The 20,191-nt window shown below is 43.2% G+C and overlaps 1 protein-coding gene across 13 annotated transcripts in view; it reads right to left on the bottom strand.

The window, feature by feature from the left end:
* SLC22A18 (solute carrier family 22 member 18) overlaps positions 1–20,191 on the bottom strand; it is a 224,632-nt gene that overhangs the window by 192,480 nt on the left and 11,961 nt on the right. The window contains exons 2-3 of one of the 13 annotated variants that reach the window (XM_050953709.1): positions 16,873–16,967; positions 16,474–16,571 (exon numbers count right to left, since the gene is read on the bottom strand). The exons of 11 other annotated variants lie outside the window; for them this stretch is intronic. The gene's annotated coding sequence lies outside the window, so the exon portion shown is untranslated. The remainder of the gene's footprint in view (positions 1–16,473; positions 16,572–16,872; positions 16,968–20,191) is intronic. One more of the 13 variants, XM_050953710.1, reaches the window with a different exon arrangement.

Raw genomic sequence — 20,191 nt, 5'->3', positions numbered from 1 at the left:
CAGTTACGCGGACCGCCCCCCCGCCCGCCAGCAGCTCGCCACCTTCCTGTTCACTACTATCCCCTGTGCAGGACACCTGCTACCTCCTGTACCCAGTGCAGATAAACCCCAGTGACCCATCGGTCAATTCCCCCTCCCAGGTGCAGTCGGGGCAGAAACACTCACCCCATTGCTCGCCATGCCTTCGCTTCCCTGGCCTCTCTGTGTTATGTTAGGTATGTGGGAAGGATGCTACAAAAAGTCTAAAAACTCCTTCACTGTGTGATAATAAACAATGTAGCCTCTGTGTATTACATGTTTCTATCTATGTTTTTTTTAGTGACCTTGACTAATGCAGCCAGATCACCGGCCTCACGTCGGTTGCAGAACTTGAGAAAAAATCCCCGAAAATCAAAAGAAGAATTGATCAAAGCAGTTATGATTCACTACAACAGAGAAAGTAGGAAGACGCAGGAATGGAGAGAGAAAATGTATGAGTGGAGGTAAACAGAAAGCAGAAGAAAGGAATTGGCTACCAAAAAAACCTCAAAGCAGATTATAAGCCTCCTGGCTCGCCAAACTGAGTCTTTCGAGTCTCTCGTAGCCATGCAGGCAGATCTGTACCGTGGTAACCCACACCCCTCCCAAAGCTCTCTTTCTTGTTCCCCAGTATTTGCACAAAACACCTTTCTCCAGCAGCCAGTTTCTTATTACCCCCAGCTGCCCCCAACACCTGTACGATCACCTACCAGCCCTGATAACTACAATTCTTACCCTGTGCACTCCACCCCCATTACCCTGCAGCATAGTAATCCTGAAGTGCAGCAGACATTGAACAGTAATCCAAACAGGACATATTCAAACCTCTGAATGTACAGTCCACCACCCTAACCCCCATGGCCTTTTATGTACTGTACTTTGAATAAAGGATGTTATGGCTTTTACAATACGTTTTATTATTGCAGGAAGTGGTAAATATTGTACCCCAAGGTAGAACAAAGCACAGCAAAGGCACCAAACATTACTGTTGGCTCTCAGCATCAAATTGCTCCCTTAAGGCATCCCTAATCCTTGAATCCCTTTCCTGGGCCTCCCTAGTAGCCCTGCTCTCTGGCTGTGCAAATTCATCCTCTAGGCGTCGAACCTCGGAGGTCCATTCCTCACTGAATCTTTCACCCTTCCCTTCACAAATATTATGGAGGGTACAGCACGCGGATATAACAGCGGAGATGCTGCTTTCCCCCAAATCTAGCTTCCCATAAAGACACCTCCAGCGGGCTTTCAAACGGCCAAAAGCACACTCCACAGTCATTCTGCACCGGCTCAGCCTGTAGTTGAACCGGTCCTTGCTCCTGTCAAGCTTCCCTGTATACGGTTTCATGAGCCATGGCATTAAGGGGTAAGCGGGGTCTCCAAGGATCACAGTGGGCATTTCAACGTCCCCTACTGTGATCTTGCGGTCTGGGAAAAAAGAGTCCCGGCCCTCAGCCTCCTGAACAGGGCACTGTTCCGAAAGATGCGTGCATCGTGCACCTTTCCAGGCCATCCTGAGTAAATGTCAGTGAAACGCCCACGGTGATCCACAAGCGCTTGCAGAACCACGGAGAAATACCCCTTGCGATTAACCTACTCTGATGCCAGGTGGGGTGGTGACAGAATAGGAATATGCGTCCCATCTATTGCCCCTCCACAGTTAGGGAAACCCATTTCTGCAAAGCCATCCATAATGTCCTGCACGTTCCCCAGAGTCACAGTTCTTCTTAGCAGGGTGCAATTAATGGCTGTGCAAACTTGCATCAGCACCATTCCAACGGTGGACTTTCCCACTCCAAACTGGTTCGCCACCAATCGGTAGCTGTCTGGAGTTGCCAGCTTCCAGATTGCAATAGCCACCCGCTTCTCCACTGGCAGAGCAGCTCTCAATCTCATGTCCCTGCGCCGCAGGGTAGGGGCGAGCTCAGCACGCAGTGCCATGAAAGTGGCTTTTCTCATCCGAAAGTTCTGCAGCCACTGCTCGTCATCCCAGGCTTGCAGGAAGATGTGATCCCACCACTCAGTGCTGGTTTCCCAAGCCCAAAGGCGCCGTTCCACAGTGCTGAGCACGTCTGTTACTGCCACAAGCAATTGAGTGTCTTGAGCGTCAGATGTTTCAATATCATCGTCTGACTCCTCACTGTCACTTTGCAGCTGAAGGAATAGCTCCACTGCCATGCGTGATGTGCTGGCAACATTCATCAGCAAGGTCCTCAGCAGCTCAGGCTCCATTTGTAACAGAAATCTCAGAAATCGTGCTGCAGACTCACAATGCCGCCAAACTGCTCGGAATGTGCAGCAAAGCACCACGAGGCGTTGGAACAGGAAGTGGAAAGACCCGCACACTTCCTTCCCCTTCCCACAAGCCACAGCGCCAAAATGGGACGAGGTGCTCTGTGGGATAGCTGCCCACAATGCACCACTCCCAACAGCGCTGCAAGTGCTGTAAATGTGGCCACACTGCAGCGCTGGTAGCTGTCAGTGTGGCCACACTGCAGCGCTGGCCCTACACAGCTGTACGAACACAGCTGTAACTACCAGCACTGCAAAACTGTAAGTGTAGCCATGGCCTTTGTCAGTAGATGGAACACTTCACCCAGGGAGTACATTACAAATAGGGAGATGGCAGAGATAACAATCTTACACTTCCTTAATGGAGAAGGCCCTGAGCACCATGCCAGTTAAATAAGCACACCCAGCTCCTACTGAAGTGCAACAGCAAAATCAGTTTTTGCTGAAAACAGGAGAAAAGATGAGTGGGGAAAGGAGGGAGCAGATCTTGGGGTAGAGATATGGGGTTGAGAGCATAGGCATGCACAGCACATTTCATTAGGGTGTGCACCCAGGGAATTTTATTTATTTATTTTTAAAGGCGAACATCATAAAGGTTGGGGGTGCGGGTGGGAGTGCCCTGTGCAGGAAGGGGCTCAAGGCAAGGGATTGAGGCAGAGGAGGTGTGTGGGGTGTATGAGGGGGCTCAGGGCAGGGGTTGGGGTACAGGAGGGATGTGGGGTGCAACAGGGGGCTCAGGGAAGGGAGTTGGGGTACAAGAGGGGTGTGAGGTGCAGGCAGGGGGCTTAGGGCTGGGAGTTGGGGTACATGGAGGTTCATAAACATTAAACAAAAAAAAACCGTATTTCGGCCTGAATTTTTTCATTGCAATTCTTATTTTTTAAAACTAGGTCATTTTTCAACAGGAAATAACAACAAACAAAAACCCACAACCCCCCAAACTAATTCAAGCACTTTCAGCCAGCTCTGGGTTTTATTATGAGCATGAACACGCATACAGAGACACACACATGGTCTTGCAAGCCATTTTCCTTCCATCCCTTTTTTCTTCAGTAGCACCTCACACCACTTTTGTCTCATGTGGGTGGGTTTTGTTATATTCCCTGACAGTACTTCCATAATCTTGTTACCCTGAATTATCAGACAGTGCTCCTAGCACCCCAGTGGCAAAAAAGTGGCTTGGGAAAGGCTGCTTTATTATTAACATTGTTATAAGAAGACCCTAGTAGGTGCTGACTGTGGAGAAAAGGTTCCTCTTTCTTCAACGTAGTCAGAGATGACCCATTCTCATAGATCTTAAGGCCAGAAGGTACCATTATGATTATCTAGTCTGACCGACACCCTGTTATAACACAAGCCATACAAAAAAAAAAAGGATGGAGAATCCACCACTTCCCTTGGTAGCTTGTTCCAACAGTGTTAAACATTTGAGTTAACACGAATTGCACAAGGAAATTTCATGGAGTACAGTTAACTAAGTACAAGAGAAATTGTTTTTTCACCTGAATTTTTTGTGGTGAAGCTTTTCGCCCTGATAATGCAAACACACACATGCTTTCCTGCGAATAGCCCTATTGAAGTCAGTAAGCGTTTTCAAGATTGAGGTTTCATTAACCTATCTACCTTAACATTTCCAGCTTCCTATATGTTACATCCTATTTTTAAAATGCTACCCTTTTGAAATCAGATGCCCTGGTAATGGGCCACACTGCATGATTACTAACTTGTTTGCAGGGCAAAATTCTTCTTACCAAGTCTGGAATGATGGGTATGCACCATCCAAAACCACTGGTCATCTATTGTGCATGCCAACTAGATCCATTACGTAGCTCAAGTCAGCAGAACCTCTGTTATATTTAACCCAAACTTCTTTGCACGTGACAATATTCAATCATAAAAAAACTAATTGTATTAATTTAAAAAGATGGAGTGAGGGAGATTAAATCATTTAAAAAACAGAGACAAAAAAGCCTCAGTATCTCTCTTCCCATTCTCTATGTGGCTGTAATCCTGACCCTGGAACTACTACTTTTTGGTGGAACTTATGGGCAAAGTGCAGACTTCACCATTGGCATCAGAAAGCCCCATTCCACTGAAGTCCAAGTAGCCTGGCACACACACATGTCAGTGGTGAATCTGGTTCCTCAACGTAGCTGAGAGCCAACAGCAGTTTGAGAAAAATATGTTTGGCTGAAACTTGCAGACTCAGATGTACCATTGGGCCAAATTCTACTCTTGGTTACCTAGCTGTAAACTTCCACCGAAGCCAATGACACTTTAAAATGGAAATCTAGTTAATTAACTCTTTGATCCTTGGTAGTAGTAACATTAATGAAGAATTGGCATTGAAGTAGCATAACAGTTTTATCTGAAAGCACCTTGCTAGAGTTAGTAGACTAGATAATTGTTGATAGCATGTGATAACTAATTTGTCACACTTTACAAAAAAATTAGGGCTATCAAGTAATTACAAAAAATGAATCATGATCAATCATGCGATTAAAAAAATTAATCGTATGATTAATCGCACTGTTAAACAATAATAGAACACCATTTACAAATGTCAAATTATGTACAAAAACATTTGCATTAAAAATAAAACAATGTAAAACTTTAGTGCCTACAAGTCCACTAGGGTGACCAGATGTCCTGGTTTTATAGGGACAGTCCTGATTTTTGGGTCTTTTTCTTATATAGGCTCCTATTACTCCCTACCCCCAACCCAATTTTTCACACTTGCTGTCTGGTCACCCTAAAGTCCACTCAGTCCTACTTCAGCCAATCACTCAGACAAACAAGTTTGGTTATATTTGTAGGAGATAATGCTGCCCGCTTCTTGTTTACAATGTCACCTGAAAGTGAGAACAGACATTCACATGGCACTGTTGTAACTGATGTTGCAAGATATTTACGTGCCAGATGTGCTAAAGATTCATATGTTCCTTCATGCTTCAAACCCCATTCCAGAGGACATGCGTCCATGCTCATGATGGGTTCTGCTCAATAACAATCCAAAGCAAGAGGACCAATGCATGTTCACTTTCATCATCTGAGTCAGATGCCACTAGCAAAAGGTTGATTTTCTTTTTTGGTGGTTCAAGTTCTGTAGTTTCCGCATCTGAGTGAGGCTCTTTTAAGACTTCTGGAAGCATGCTCCACACCTCGTCCCTCTCAGATTTTGGACGGAACTTTAGATTCTTAAACCTTGAGTTGAGTGCTGTAGTTATTTTTAGAAATCTCACATTGGTACCTTCTCTGCATTTTGTCAAATCTGCAGTGACAGTGCTTGTAAATCAAATATGTGCTGGGTCATCATCCGAGACTGCTATAACATGAAATATATCGCAGAATGCGGGTAAAACAGAGCAGGGGACAATCATCAGCAGCATGGACATGGGCGGCGAGTTCTATGGGCCCATGGTGCCTAGACACCAAGAATATTCCTAGTGCCTAGACACTATGGGCCAGGTTCCAGCACTGTCTGAGGCCGGGTCTCTCCCTCGGCCCTGCCTTCTGCCCCCAGGAGCTTCCCCCCCCCACCCTCGGTCCCCTGGGCCATTTAAAACAGCCTAGCCCCCCTCCCCTCACCACCAGCAGTGCAAGGGAGCTGAGAGGCTTCCTGCCTACTCGCTCCAAGTGTCTGCTGGCTCCTGGGTGAGATGGGTCTGTGTCCTGCCCGAAGCGTCCCTGTGGCCAAAGGGAAGCTTTGGGGGCAGCAGCACAGAGGCCCTCTAGCCCACTCTGCCTAGGAGCCCCAGGTAAGTGCCGCACCCCTCCATGAGCCTGCACCTCCACCCCTTTCCCAAACGCCACTCCAGCCCCCAAACTCCCTCCCAGAGCCTGCACCCCCTCCCACACCAAAAGCCCTCCCAGAGCCTGCACTCCAGATCCCCTCCTCCACCAAAACTCCCTCCCAGAGCCCAACCTCTCACCCATCCTGCACCCCAATCCCCAGCCCCAGCCCAGGGCCTGCACCCAAGACCTTCTCCCCCAACCCAAAATCCTTCCCAGACCCTTAGGCGGGTGGGGGGGTGGAATTTGGGGGGCGCGGGCTCTGGGCATTTTGGGCACCACCAAAATGTCTACAAACCTGCTGCCCTGAGCATGGAAGCATGTTCTCCGGAATGGTGGCTGAAGCACGAAGGGGCATACAAATGTTTATCATATCTGGCTAAACACCTTGCAACGCTTGCTACAAAAGTGCCATGCAAACACCTGTTCTCACTTTTAGGTGACATTGTAAATAAGAAGCAGGCAGCATTATCTTCTATGAATGTAAAATTTATTTGTCTTAGCGATTGGCTGAACTTGTAGGCACTAAAGTTTTACGTTGTTTTGTTCTGGAGTGCAGTTATGTAACAAAAAAAGCTACATTTGTTACACTTACAAGTTACACTTTCACGATAGAAACTGCACTACAGTACTTGTATGAGGTGAATTGAAAAATACTATTTCTTTTATCATTTTTACAATGCAAATATTTGTAATAAAAATAATATAAAGTTAGCATTGTACACTTTGTATTCTGTGTTGCAATTGAAATCAATTTGACAATGTAGAAAACATCAAAAAATATTTAAATAAGTAGTATTCTATTATTAACCATGCGATTGTGTAATTAATGTTTTAAATTGCAATTAATTTTTTGAGTTAATCGCGTAAGTTAACTGTGGTTAATCAACAGCCCTAAAAAAATGAAAACTCATTCATTTAAAAAGCAGGAATAAATGGACTGCTAGAGCAAATGGAAAAGGACTTCTTAGTTTAGATCAGATACACTACAGAGGGTGGGATGGGTTGAGAAGGTGAAGGTGGAGGGAAGGAGAAGACAGGAGACAAATCTGTTGTGAATACTATGCTGATTGTGCTGACTGCCATCCTTCATTGTATTCACTGATTAAAGTGATCTAAGATGCATGTTACAGTGTTGATGAATGACTTGTCTATCTAATGCCACCTCCCTGATGTTTGTTTACCTGGCAATTGCTGGAAGAACACGAAGAGTGGGAAAGCAGAGCACATCTTCAAAACAAGAGTTTTCACAGCTTAATGACCCTTTTTATTATTCAGGCAGAATTCCCACTGAAGTCTCTGGTTGTGAGAATCAAGGCTTTTAAAAGAGTGTATTGCGGGTATGGGAATCTGTCCACAGCAAAGCTACTGCTTGGAAATCAAATGTTAGTTTAGAAAAGGTCGGGGGGGGGTGTCTTTAGATTCTTAAATAAATTAATTGTGAAGAATCTATAAACAGTCCCCACTGTTCAGCTGTAGATAGCAATTTTTTAATAATTAGTTTAAGGTTCCTTTTTCAATTGAACATGTATAGGAACTATTCAACCTTATCTCTAGCATCACTGAGCAGGTTGGGTGAAATCCACCCCCCTCTGCAGAGGGCCAGAAAAAAAGGCTGATGGACCACTAAATACAGGCAATACATGGAATGTGAAAATAGCTTAAAAGCCATTTTCCCCTTTTGGCTGTCCTGTCCCTGCACCATTTAAAACCTCAAAATAGAGCAAGGACTAATAGTCAAGGAACTATTATATTAGTATATTGCTTAAACACTGTCAAATCTACAGTTTAGATGTAAAAAGATTTCAGGAAGACAATTATATTGTTACTTATCCTCAAGATTCTACCTCCTTAAATCCCTTGTGATAGCACCCAGGAAGGGACAAGAGGGAGAAAGATCCCAAAACAAACTCATTCAAGCTAAACTGCTGTAATGATGTTAACCACTAAAAGGAGGTATTTGACTCTGGGGTCCTCCAAAGCCATGAACTCTCGCCTAGTCTGATACATCCTAAGAATAGCAGCAGAAAGGAAATGGTCCTCTGCATTTCTCTCTGGGGACAGAGTACAGACAGCTTCGTCATCAAAAAACTTTCTCCTAACAAGCATCCAAGAATGCTGTGAGAGTGAGCTCTTGTTACTCAACACTTTAAATTAGTGCCTCCATTTTTTACTGAAAAGGTCTCATTTGTAATCTGGTGAAAGATTTATATAGTTAAGCAAACAAGAGGGTATATGGTTAGATATTGCCAGAATTATGTCCCATGTTTGTTGACTGATTTATTCCTTTGTCTAATTGTGTTAAAAAAAAAAAAGCAGCTCACTAATGAATGGAAAAAGAACTCACATGGCCAGCAGAAAATCCATGTTTAGTTTACAAAAAAACATAGGCTTTAGGGATTTTCATAAAAAACTACAGATACAGTCCAAATCGGCAATTAAATCAATCAGACTCCCAGTGGCTGCAGATTTCTTTTGGCTCTTTCTATGTGGGTATTCAATTGCAAAGAGCAATTATTTATAATTTGTTCTTATACAATACTGGTGTGCTTACTCTGCCTTGCACATTTTTTGTAAAATGGAAAAGACTATGGTTCATTCTTTCAGTAAGTCCTTTGTTACGTTGCATATTAAACTGCAAATCACATTGTGTCTCAGCTATGACTGATTATTATTAACATTTTACTGGGAGAACCCCAAAAAAACCCAATCTGAGACTGGGGCTCCATTGGGTGCTGAACAAAACACATTGTGAGAGAGAGTACCCATCCCAAAAAGAGTTTACAATCTAGACAAGACCAAAGGATGGGAAAAAGGAAGGACTGTCACTCTCATTTTACAGATGGGGAACTAAGGATTTTGTGACTTGCCCAAGCTGACACATGAAGTCTGTAGCTCAGCTGGGAAGTGAACTCAGATCTTCTTCCAAGTCCCAGTTCAAAGCCTAACCAAAAGACCATCCTTCCTTTCTAGTAATCTTCTGAATAAATGCAGTTGAAATATAACATTTTTGCATGCTTAAAATTGGCATCTTGATATACTTAAGGGTCAAGAGATCATGATAGTTGTCCTAGAATTTGCATAAATTATTTGGAACAGTATAAATGGCCTGAATTCATTCTTTAATTGAACGGGGTTATGCCAGCCATGAATTGGATCACACAGAATAAGTATCAATCTGCTTTACATCAGTGTGACCTCACTGGCTTCAGCAGGACTTCACAAGGGCCAGATTCTGATACCCTTACTTATAACTTATTCTGCGCATAGTTCAATTGTAATCAATGGGACAACTTGCTAGGTAAGGAACTCAGCAGGAGAAAACGTTGCAGGGCCTCTGGCCCTAGTGTTGCATTGGCGTATATGAGACCTGTGCTTGGCCTGATGTATCTGGCCAAGTATCAAAATACTTTGGAATCCATTTTCAATAATGACATTTGGTACAATCTCAACTGCAGCGAGAAACAAAAATCACCAAGCATGGCTGTTGTCATATTCAACAATGATATCATGGCATCACGTGTGTTCTCATGTGGTTGTATATAGTTCAATCTGTGAAGAGCAAGATCGTGAACAGATGTCACATAGGAATGTGCAGGTTCCCATTGAAGACTTGGGATGGTGCTTGGTCCTTTTTCCAATCAGTTCTTTGTGTCTGTTGTCCTCAAAGTGTTTCCAGCCTTTACTGATAGTTGCTCTTCATTCCGGCCTGTCCTTGGCTGTGTCTTCAAAGTTATCAATATTTATGCTGCAATAGATGCAATTTGGCTTGTGGTGTCTGATTTTTTTTTTTGTTGACCATCTCTTAGTGCTTTCTGATTTTCAACTCGTCATAGACAACTTTTTTCAGGAATCTATCACCCATTCTGATAACATGACTTGTCCATCTAAGTTTATCTTTGAAGATTATTGCCTCGATGCTGGCTGGTTTTGTTAATTTGTGAGATTTTGTCTTGCCAGTGGACCCTTAGAACAGAGCAGTCACAATGCATGTGAAAAATTTCAAGTCGCTTAATATGTCTATGGTAAACCATCCACATATGAAAAGGATGTTATCACTGCTGCATAGTACATGGATCAGTTTTGTTACCGGTTGATGGTGTGCTGGTTGAGTATCCTATGGTGGAGACTTCCAAAGGCTGACTTACTTCTTGTATTCAATTTGATATTTCTTGAGCCAAGGTCAGGGAACTATCATTTTAGATGGTACTGCCAAGATATGCTAAGTGATGGATGCTCTTTAGTTCTTCTATACCATCAATGGTGATGTTTGGCTCAGTAGTAAAGATTGATGAACCTGGCTGGAAAAGGGCCTCACAGTTTTTTTCCAGGCTGATGGTGAGAGTCCAAACTGTTTAGTTGTCTCTGAGAATCTGTCAAAGACAAGCGGTAAGTCACTTTCACTATGACCACAATCATCTGCAAAAGGGTTTTTCATATGAGTTCCTCAAAAACTTTTGTCTTCGCAATAAACCTTTGGAGACTGAAGAGTTTTCCATCAGTTCTGTACCTTATGTAGATAACTTTTGGAAGGTTGTCCATTGCATAATTCAGAATAGCTGCAAAGAAGAGACCAAAAAGGGCCAGCGCCAGTCCACAGCCTTGTTTTACCCCATTAGGTATGAGAAATGGTTTAACAAGGGCACCATCTGAGAGTACTTTACCAGTCATATCTTTGTGGAATTAACATATGATGTTATCAAATTTGGTGGGGCAACCTAACTTTTCAAGAATTTTCCAGAAGCCATTTCTTAGCACAATGCTAAACATATTGTTTTTTAGACTAACAAAGACAGGATACAGGTCCATGTTTCGTTCAATACATTTTTCCTGAATCTGTCTCACAATAAAAATCATTTGTGTGACTCTGACCTGATCTAAATCCACACTGGATTTCTGGTAGAAATTGCTCTGATACCATTTTGACAAACCAACTGAGCAAAATATAGGCAAGGATTTTACCACCTATATAGATAACAGGGAGACACCCTGGTAGGTACCATGGTCAGATTTGTTGCTTTTATTTTTGTATAGTATAACTATGATTGCATCTTTGAAGTCCTGTGGAATTTCCTTGGCTTCTCAGATGTCCTTAAATATTTCATGTAGATAACAGAGTTTTGGGACTTGAAAGTTTAAAGATTTCAGCTGGTGTGCTGAAATTTACCTGACAATTTGTTTGATAGCTTTTTGCACTTCCTCGGTGATAGCTGGCTGAGTGATTTCTTCATATGGGGTGCTGGGTCGATTCCTCATCTAGCACCTGTGAGCTGACAATAGAGGAGTGGTTAAGGAGCTCAGTAAAGTGCTTTCAGTGGTGCCTCTCTTTTCATTGATTTAGATGCACTCGAACTCTTCAGTGGAGCTTGTCCCAATTTTGATTGACCATAAACAGCCTACAGGGAATCATAAAACATCTTTGTATCATTAGCAGTGTGATGCTGTATTTCTTCTGCTTTTGTTTCCCACCAATTATCCTATAGGACACAAAGCCATCTCTGAGCCTGTGCTTGCAGGTAGTTGGATTTATTTTTGATGTTGATTCTTTGTCATTTTCCCAAGACATACACGTCATTCTTTTCCTTGAGGATTTTTTTTTATTTCATCGTCATTTTCATCAAACTAGTCCTGGTGCTATCTTTGATTTTTGCCTAGCATTTCTACTGAGGCTTGAAGGGTGGCTGATATGAATATATTCCTATTTTTGAGTATGTTACTGGGTGATGATGTAATGCTGTCAAATTTTTCCTAAGTTTTCCCTCCAGTTTTATTGAAAAAATGGATGCCTCAGCTTTACTATATTCAATTTTAATGTAATGTGTTCAGCACTGTTTCACTAAGGGGAAACAGCATGTAAATTAAAAATGGCTCTGATCATCCTGTGATCAGTCCAACAGTTTGCCCCTCACATTGCTTTTGTGATCTTCATGTCTCTGACGACCCTTTGCTGTATAATGACAGAGTCAATCAAGTGACTATGCTGGATCTTGGATACATCCAAGAGATTTTATATTTGTTGGTTTGCCCAAAGCTTGGGTTGGTAGTTTGCTGTAGTGGAAGGAGACCATTGCTGGTCATTCTTCCGACTCCATTGGTCATTATTACACCACTCCACACCTCATGGTCTTTTCCAATTCTGCTGTTAAAGTCTGCCAGAAGTATGAGCTTGTCTTCACTGGGTATAGATTTGATTATGTCATTCAATCAGAACAGAACTATTCTTTGTTTCTTCCATACTGTTTGTGATTGAAGCATAAGAACTGACAGAATCACAAACTGTAATTTTCCAGTGGGAATTCGTAGAGACATTAGGTATTCATTTTGCCCACAGATAAGTCTTTCAGTGATTCAGGAGGCTGTTTCCAATAGCTTAACTACTGCCATAAATCTGGTTTTCCTATGCTGGTTTCCCTTTCCAAAAGGCAGTTATAGCCACCTCCTAGTTCCTTTATGGAGCCTCCATGTGCAAGTCTGGTTTTGCTGGAGGCAGCTATATTGATTCTGTACCTTGCACATTCCCTTGCAATTAATGCTGTACATCTTGCAGGTCTTGATGTGTTATCTGTGTCCCCTAGGGTCCTTATGTTCCATGTCACCACAATGAGACTCATTTTTCTTAGCAAGACAACTTGTGTGAATGATTAACAGCAAGGTAAATTGGCCAGATTATAGTTGGGATGGCAATATTTTGGCCACCTTCTCTAGCCCATTGCTTTTCTAGGTGAATTGTGCTGTTCTGAAAAATGGCTGATCAATCACTTGGGGTTTGCTGAATATCCTTACTACCTGGGAGTCAAGATGAATGACCAGAGTCCCAGGTCATCTGCATATAAGTTTGTGAATTTGAGTCAGTGTTCATCTACACCAGTCACTTCACCACACATGTCCATTGCCACTGGACTTTCTTTCTATGATGCATCAATGCCTGTGCACAAAGATTTTTAAGTGAGAAGACTATTGCATGGAGGCAATCTCACTTGCTCAGCTGCTGAAGTCAGAGAGGGAGTGGCATGAAGGGTCGTGACACCAGGGAACTTCATTAGCTGCTGTGGATAGCCATTGATGTGTTTGAGTCCTGCCAAGCCTTATATATTCTATGTAACCTTGTTTCTCTCTGCGAAACAAACAAAATAAATCACACAAACAAGTAGTACAAGATGAAACTACTTAATTAGCTTTAAAAGGGGTTTGAATCTAAGATGTATGTATCTTTTAATAGGAGGATTAGGTAGCTTTAATTAGATGCCAACAAAATAATTAGCTCAGTGTTTCTGTTTTGCATACTATGCCAGATATTGCTCTCATTTGCTCTGGTGTGAAATGGGGTTACTTCATTTTCTTACTCCAGATTTAAATGTGTTGGTCTCTACCCTATTTAACTGTTCTCTCTTCTATTTATAGTCCTGATCCTGTACATGTTTATGTATGTGTGTAAATTAACATGGGTCTACTCATGTGTGTAGCATCATACAGAAGCATTTGCCTGTACGGTCTCAGGTAGGTTGATCATAGGCCATTTAGGGCTTTATAGATCATAAACTCCACCATGAGTCTGATGGGAGGTCAGTGCAGATCATGGAGCATTGGTCTCAAATGCTCTCAGTTAAATGACTCATTCAATAAACGACCCACTGTGGTCTGCACCACTTTTGGTGTCCAAATGGTTTCAAGGCGTAGCCCCCTGTAGACCACATTGTCGTAGTCTAATCGAGAGTTAACAAAAGCACAGATAACAGTGGCAAAGTCCTCATTTGAAAGGGAATGTTGCAGCCTCCTAGCTAGTCACTGATGCCAAAATCTGACTGAGTTACTGCTAAATATGGTCAAACAGCAGCTGGGGCAGGGGGTTTAAAATCCCCATGAACTGCAACCACTAGTAACTAATGTACTCTTTCAATCAATGGGACTGCTATCTCCTCTGGCTGCTTTCCCCAGCCCCTCAGTCTTGCTGGGTTGAGCTTCAGCCAGTTCACTCTCATCCATACCCCAATCTCAGCTAGACGCTGGTTGAAGCCATGGGGTCTGGAATACACACACAACATACTGAAAGCCCAGTTTTTATGATCGAAGTCTTAAAGAAGTGTAAGATGTATGTATTTTGTGACTAAAGCTGATCTGTAATAAAAATAAAACCTAAAAAATTTTCCTTCAATATACAAATATTTCATTGGACTAATATTATACAGCCCCTCTCTGGAATTGTAGCAATTTCTGGAATGCAAAAGCTGTTTATCATTTAAACAGCATTTAAACCATTATGATCATTTATAAGAGAATTGTAAATGAACTGGGCTGTATGAAGCCCCTTGTTGTGGTTTGCTGCAGGAATGCTGTAGATTTTCTCTGCACACACTTCATTTTGCAAACAATGGGAGTCTGAGACATTTTCTGCCAGTCTTGAGCCTCCCGTGTTTACCAAAATATTTTCCTGTATCAGAATCAAACAATTGCTTGATTTCATAACAGTCAAGCATTTAAGAGACCACCAGCAAAACAATATAAACAAGAATTTCTCTGTCAGTTAATGGTCCAAATACTCTATGCAGAGCACAAACTATGGAAGTATCCTCAATGTTTTTGATAATATGTTTCTGAAAAAAGTCATTAAAGAACGCAAAATGTGTTGCTGTACAACCTTGTGCATCCAAGGTCACCTTGGGGTGACATTAACTCCCCTGCATAAAGCCTGAATAAATGGGCCCTGTGTAAGGGAGCTTAGTCAGGGGCTGGGGACAATGGAACCCAGTCCTCCAACCTACCAGGGTCAGCTATGCAATCCTTCTGTGGTCACCACCCTTAGTCCAGCTCAGGGGCTGGAATAGTCAATTCTACATGCCCTGAAACAGGGATGCTTTTGGCCTGACTTATACAAATCCCGCTATAGAGTTCCCCTGCATGCCAGATCCACAGCACATATCCCATCCATACTGCAGAACAGCCACTGGGGCCTTCCAAAAACCCTTTTATGATGAGTGAATTTTGCCTCTTTCTCCACTCTTTTGAACTAAAGGATTAATTCCCTTAGTCAGAGGCTTTAGTAGACTCATTAACTGCTTATGTGGACCAGTCTCAAGAGCAGGGATGGGCAAACTTTTTTTGGACTGAGGGCCACATCTGGGTATGGAAATTGTATGGCAGGCCATGAACGCTCACGAAATTGGGGTTGGTGCAGGAGGGGGAGAGAAGTCTGGTTGGGGGTGTGGGCTCTGAGGTGGGGCCAGCAATGAGGAGTTCAGGGTGCAGGAGGGAGGTCCAGGCTGGGGAAGGAGACTGGGGTGCGGAAGGGGCGCTGGTGGTGCAGGCTCTGGCTTGGGGCTAGGGATGAAGGGCTTGGGGTCTAGGAGGGTGCTCCAGGCTGGGAGTGAGGGATTCAGAGTGTGGGAGGGGGCTCTGGGCTGGGGCATGGGATTGGGGCATCAGGGGGTATGAGGGCTCCAGCTGGGGTGCAGGCTCTGGGGTGGGGCTGGGGATGAGGGGTTTGGGGTGCAGGGGGGTGTTCTGGGCTGGGATCAAGAGGTTCAGAGGCCGGGAGGGGGATCAGGGCTGGGGCAGGGAGTTGGGGCACAGGAGGGGTTCGGGGTGCAGGCTCCAGGTAGCGTTTACTTCAAGCAGCTCCCGGAAGCAGCGGCATGTCCCACCTCCAGGTCCTACACAGAGGTGCGGCTAGGCGGCTCTGCACGCTGCCCCGTCCACAGGTGCTGCCCCTGCAGCTCCCATTGGCTGCAGTTCCCAGCCAATGGGAACTGCGGGGGTGGTGCTTGGGTTGGAGGCAGCATATGGATCCCCCTGCCTGCCCATACATGTAGGAGCTGGAGGGGGAACATGCTGCTGCTTCCTGGAGCCGTGCGCAGCCACGGCACGCACACACGGAGCGGCCCCCGAGCCTGCTCCCCGGCTGGAGCATGGGAGTGGGGCAAGCCCCAGACCCTGCTCCCCAGCGAGAGCTTGAGGGCCAGATTAAATGGACTGGTGGGCCGGATCTGGCCCGCAGGCCGTAGATTGCCCACGCATGCTCTAGAAAGGGTAAGAGACACCCACATCCACTTACTATGGGTTATAAAAGCATTTAAACATTTGTGTTGTAGGAAGAACACACACAAAAGAGGACTTTTAAAAAGATCTGAGCAGAAAGATTTGTTAGCCCCAAATAAAGTTGGCTACGGCAACTGAAAGGGCTTGTAACTCTGAATATTGGTTATATCGGAGATGTGCCAATTGCTTTTTACTATGATATGTGTTTATGGAAGGATTTTACTGTTACTAATGCCTAATTCAAGGAAACTCCCAGGGCCACATTCTAGGCTGGTATAATGGAGTGGCACATACATATGCTAGGGCTGAACTTGTAAGTTTCAGTACATCTTGGCATTTACTTACTTTTTTCCACCATGGACAGGGTGGAAATAACACAGATACTGCAAAGTTGTCATTTAAATCTCCAATTCAGCCATTCCTCTTCTGGGACAAACACAAATCTTTGTATTAAAGACATAAAAATCAAAATGTAGTGTAATATATACTTCCCAGAAATTAAACAAGTCCTGCAAAGTCCAGTGCTAGCAAACTGTGCTAGCTATTTACAAATAACCCCACAACAGCCAGGTCTGGACCTACAACTTTTGCAAATACCTTAACTACAAAAAGAGTGCTGCATGCAAACAGTACTGTGCAAGGAGTGTTAATGTAGCTCACTTTTCCGACAGCCTTCAGGATAGCAATAGAATTGGCTTCATTAAGCTGCCTAAAAGAGGGAGCTCAAATGTAAACACTACCAACCTTTTAAAGTATGACTCTGTTCTGGACAGTTACACTGCAAAAATGACACCACCTTACTCAACAGATCAGCTCCTTGCATCTGTTCAGATTCTCAGCTGCGGAGTTTAAAGACAAAAATAAGGTTTTAGGAATTTTCACTCCTGTTAGCCCAGCAGAACCAGTACAACCATGAAAATGAGCTGAACTCTTTTCCTTCCTGTGCGTTAACAATATAATTGCTTGCTAAATTCCAATCAGTAACACACATGCCAACCCACTGACAGCTCAGGTGACATTGGGAACATAGTATGAAGACAGCAGGGCTGCACAGATTTGACGTGCAGAATTTTTGCTTAATGTTGATGATGCAATAAAAAGAAAGAATCCAGCTTATGTTTGCAGGGCTGGCAGTTAGAAAAATATTTAGTTATATTTTCAAACTGACCACATTTGATCCGGAAATCACAATAAACATAGAACCTCAGGATGTTATTTTTTACACAATCATTTTCAAACTAGAACTCACTTTGAGTAGGCAACTATCAGTTTAAATTACCTCAGCTGTTTTATATCATGGCTCCAGCGTACCAAGAATGACCAGTTATCTTATTTTCATTTAAAGAACCACCCAATCTGAAAGATCTGGATCCAGATCCAAAGTTTCCTAAAGATCCTAGGGTGGAGTCCTGGCCCCATTGACGTTTTGGGAGTTTTGCCATTGACTTCAATGGAGTCATCTTTGCTTTTAGTTTTATTTAAAAAACATTCAGTGCAGTAATGCTGAATGACAAAATAAAGGATCCAGGAAAGCAGAAGTTTGTGCTAAAGCTCTTTCTACTATGTCATCTTAAAATTCTTAATCTGCTATTGTGTGTGTGCATGTGCATGTGCGAGAGAGAGAGAGAGAGAGAGAGAGAGAATCAGTGGGAGGTGTCTCTCTCTTTATAAAGGACTAATGTGTGTGTTACAGTCCACTCTAGTCCAGATTCTGTTACCCTTGTTCACACTGAGCAGTGCCTTTCTCCTCAAACTGCCTCAAGTGAATCAGTGGGACTACTTGCAGAAGATGAATAAAAGGTCCTGTATGTTTGTGTGGGGGAAACTGCTCCCTGTGGAACAGAAGGGCATCTGCAATCCTGGCTGTATAGGAGAGTGGCAAGAATGTGTGCCTTTCATCTCATGTCTGCATGAAGGGAAATTACAGCTTTGTGCCTGATCCTGTAGTTCTGACTCTGGCAAAAACCCCATTTGAAGTCCAGGGGCTAAAAACCTGGAGTTAGCATGCCATGAAATTTACATTGGCAAGAGGCTGTGCAGAAAATGGCACAACAGCTGGGAAGATGTGTAATATGGGCCACAGCAGAAGAAAATGTACATTTGTCTAACATTTTCCCAGTGCAGACAAAGCCTTAGGTTTCTCCTGGATTCCACTGCCTACTTGAGAGGTATTACATATACATGCCTCATCCGGGTTACATTCACCAGCACTTCTGAATAGGGCCCAAGGACCTCAAAACGGAGCCCTTTAAGTCTTCGCCTAATCCCAGATGTGTGACAGACAGACAGAAATAATATTTGTGGGTTTAAAACAGTGACTCATTGCATTAGTTTAATATAGTATTATTTGTGGCTTCATAGTATCCTCTCTCTCTCTCTCTCTCTGTTTTAACTAGCAATATGGTGATTTCACTTTTCTTAGAACCAGTTGGAAACCCCTTGAGATGGCTTATTAAAAAACTGTTGTTGTTTTAGATGGCAGGTATAATTGCTCAGCTTACATGATGTCTCACATACACAGCATGGTTTCTGTTCCCAGAATAGACAGATACTGGAGTTTGTAGTGTGTAATAGACCAATGCATGTACAGTATTGTCATAAACATAAAAGGAAGGGTAACAATCTTTATGTATGCAGTAATATAAAATCCCTTTTGGCCTTACCTACAGGTAAGAATCCCCTTACCTGTAAGGGGTTAATCAGTTCAATTAACCTAGTTGGCACCTGACCAGAAGGACCAAAGGAGAAAGAAGATACTTTCAAACCTGTGGGGGAAGGTTTTTGTTTTGTCTCTCTTTGGGTTTTCTCCAGGTCAGCAAGGAATCCGGGCAGGGAAAATACATCTCCCAAAGCCATACCTGAACTAAGCATCTAAGATTACAAATTGTAAGTAATATGAAGGAAACGTGTTAGATTATCTTTTGTTTTAGCTTGTGAATTGTCCCTATGCTAAGAGGGAGGTTTATTCCTCTTTTTCTGTAACTTTAAAGTTTTTCCTAGAGGGGAATCCTCTCTGTTTTGAATCTTATTACTCTGTAAAATTACTTTCCATCCTGATTTTACAGAGGTGCTTCTTTTACTTTTTTCTTTATTATAAAGTTCTGTTTTTTTAAGAATCTGACTGGTTTTTAGTGTCCTAAAAACCCAAGGGTCTGGTCTGTGCTCACCCTGTTAACCTATTTGGTTGATATATTATTCTCAAGCCTCCTCAGGAAGAGGGGGTGAAGGGGGGATATTTTAGGGAAACAGGAACTTCAAGTGGTCCTTTTCCTAAATTGTTGTCTAACTCACTTGGTGGCGGCAGCAATACCCATCCAAGGACAAGGAAGGATGTGTGCCTTGGGGAAGTTTTTAATCTAAACTGGTAGAAATAAGCTTAGAGGGTCTTCCATGTGGGTCCCCACATCTGTACCCCAGAGTTCAGAGTAGGGAGGGAACCGTGAGAAGTATATATAACAGAATGTATTGTGGAGAGGCTTATCCCAGTTAAGGTTTTAACCAGATTTCATTATAAAACCCCATTTTACCACCCCACACCCCAAATTTTAGCTTGGTACATGGCTTGGCCTGAAAATTGCCAGACTTGCTCCGCAAGCAAAAGGGAATGTGCTTGCAGAGTCTGAAGAAAATTCAAACTGCTTTTGAAGCACAGGTCATTAAAATATTATCCGGCTTATTTGTCTCCCCCTAGCTTAGAAATGGCTCCTTGTTACATGCTTAAGAGGGTGACCCTTCCAACTCCCACGGGACCATGGAAATACAATTCTACCTCTTCAATACGTACAGTGTATCCACGTACTCCTCTGATGAGCTCTAAGGATATCCTCCAGTAGTTACATGCTGACACCAGTGGGAATTGTACAGGGGAGTGGAAGAAGAGTATAAGCCAAGGAGACTCTCCAGAATTTTAATATGCAGGAGGAACACTGACTGTGAATGAATAGAGATGGGATATACACTGGAAGCCTGCCAAGTTTCTGAGACTAACTTTTGGCATGCGTTGGAAATATTGTGAAGCAAATGTATCCCTTTGCTGTTCTTGACAACCAGCTGATACAGTGCC

This window comes from Gopherus flavomarginatus, chromosome 5, assembly GCF_025201925.1.
Source record: "Gopherus flavomarginatus isolate rGopFla2 chromosome 5, rGopFla2.mat.asm, whole genome shotgun sequence".
Classification (NCBI taxonomy): Eukaryota; Metazoa; Chordata; order Testudines; family Testudinidae; genus Gopherus; species Gopherus flavomarginatus.
This window is presented reverse-complemented; position numbering and strand designations above follow the sequence as displayed.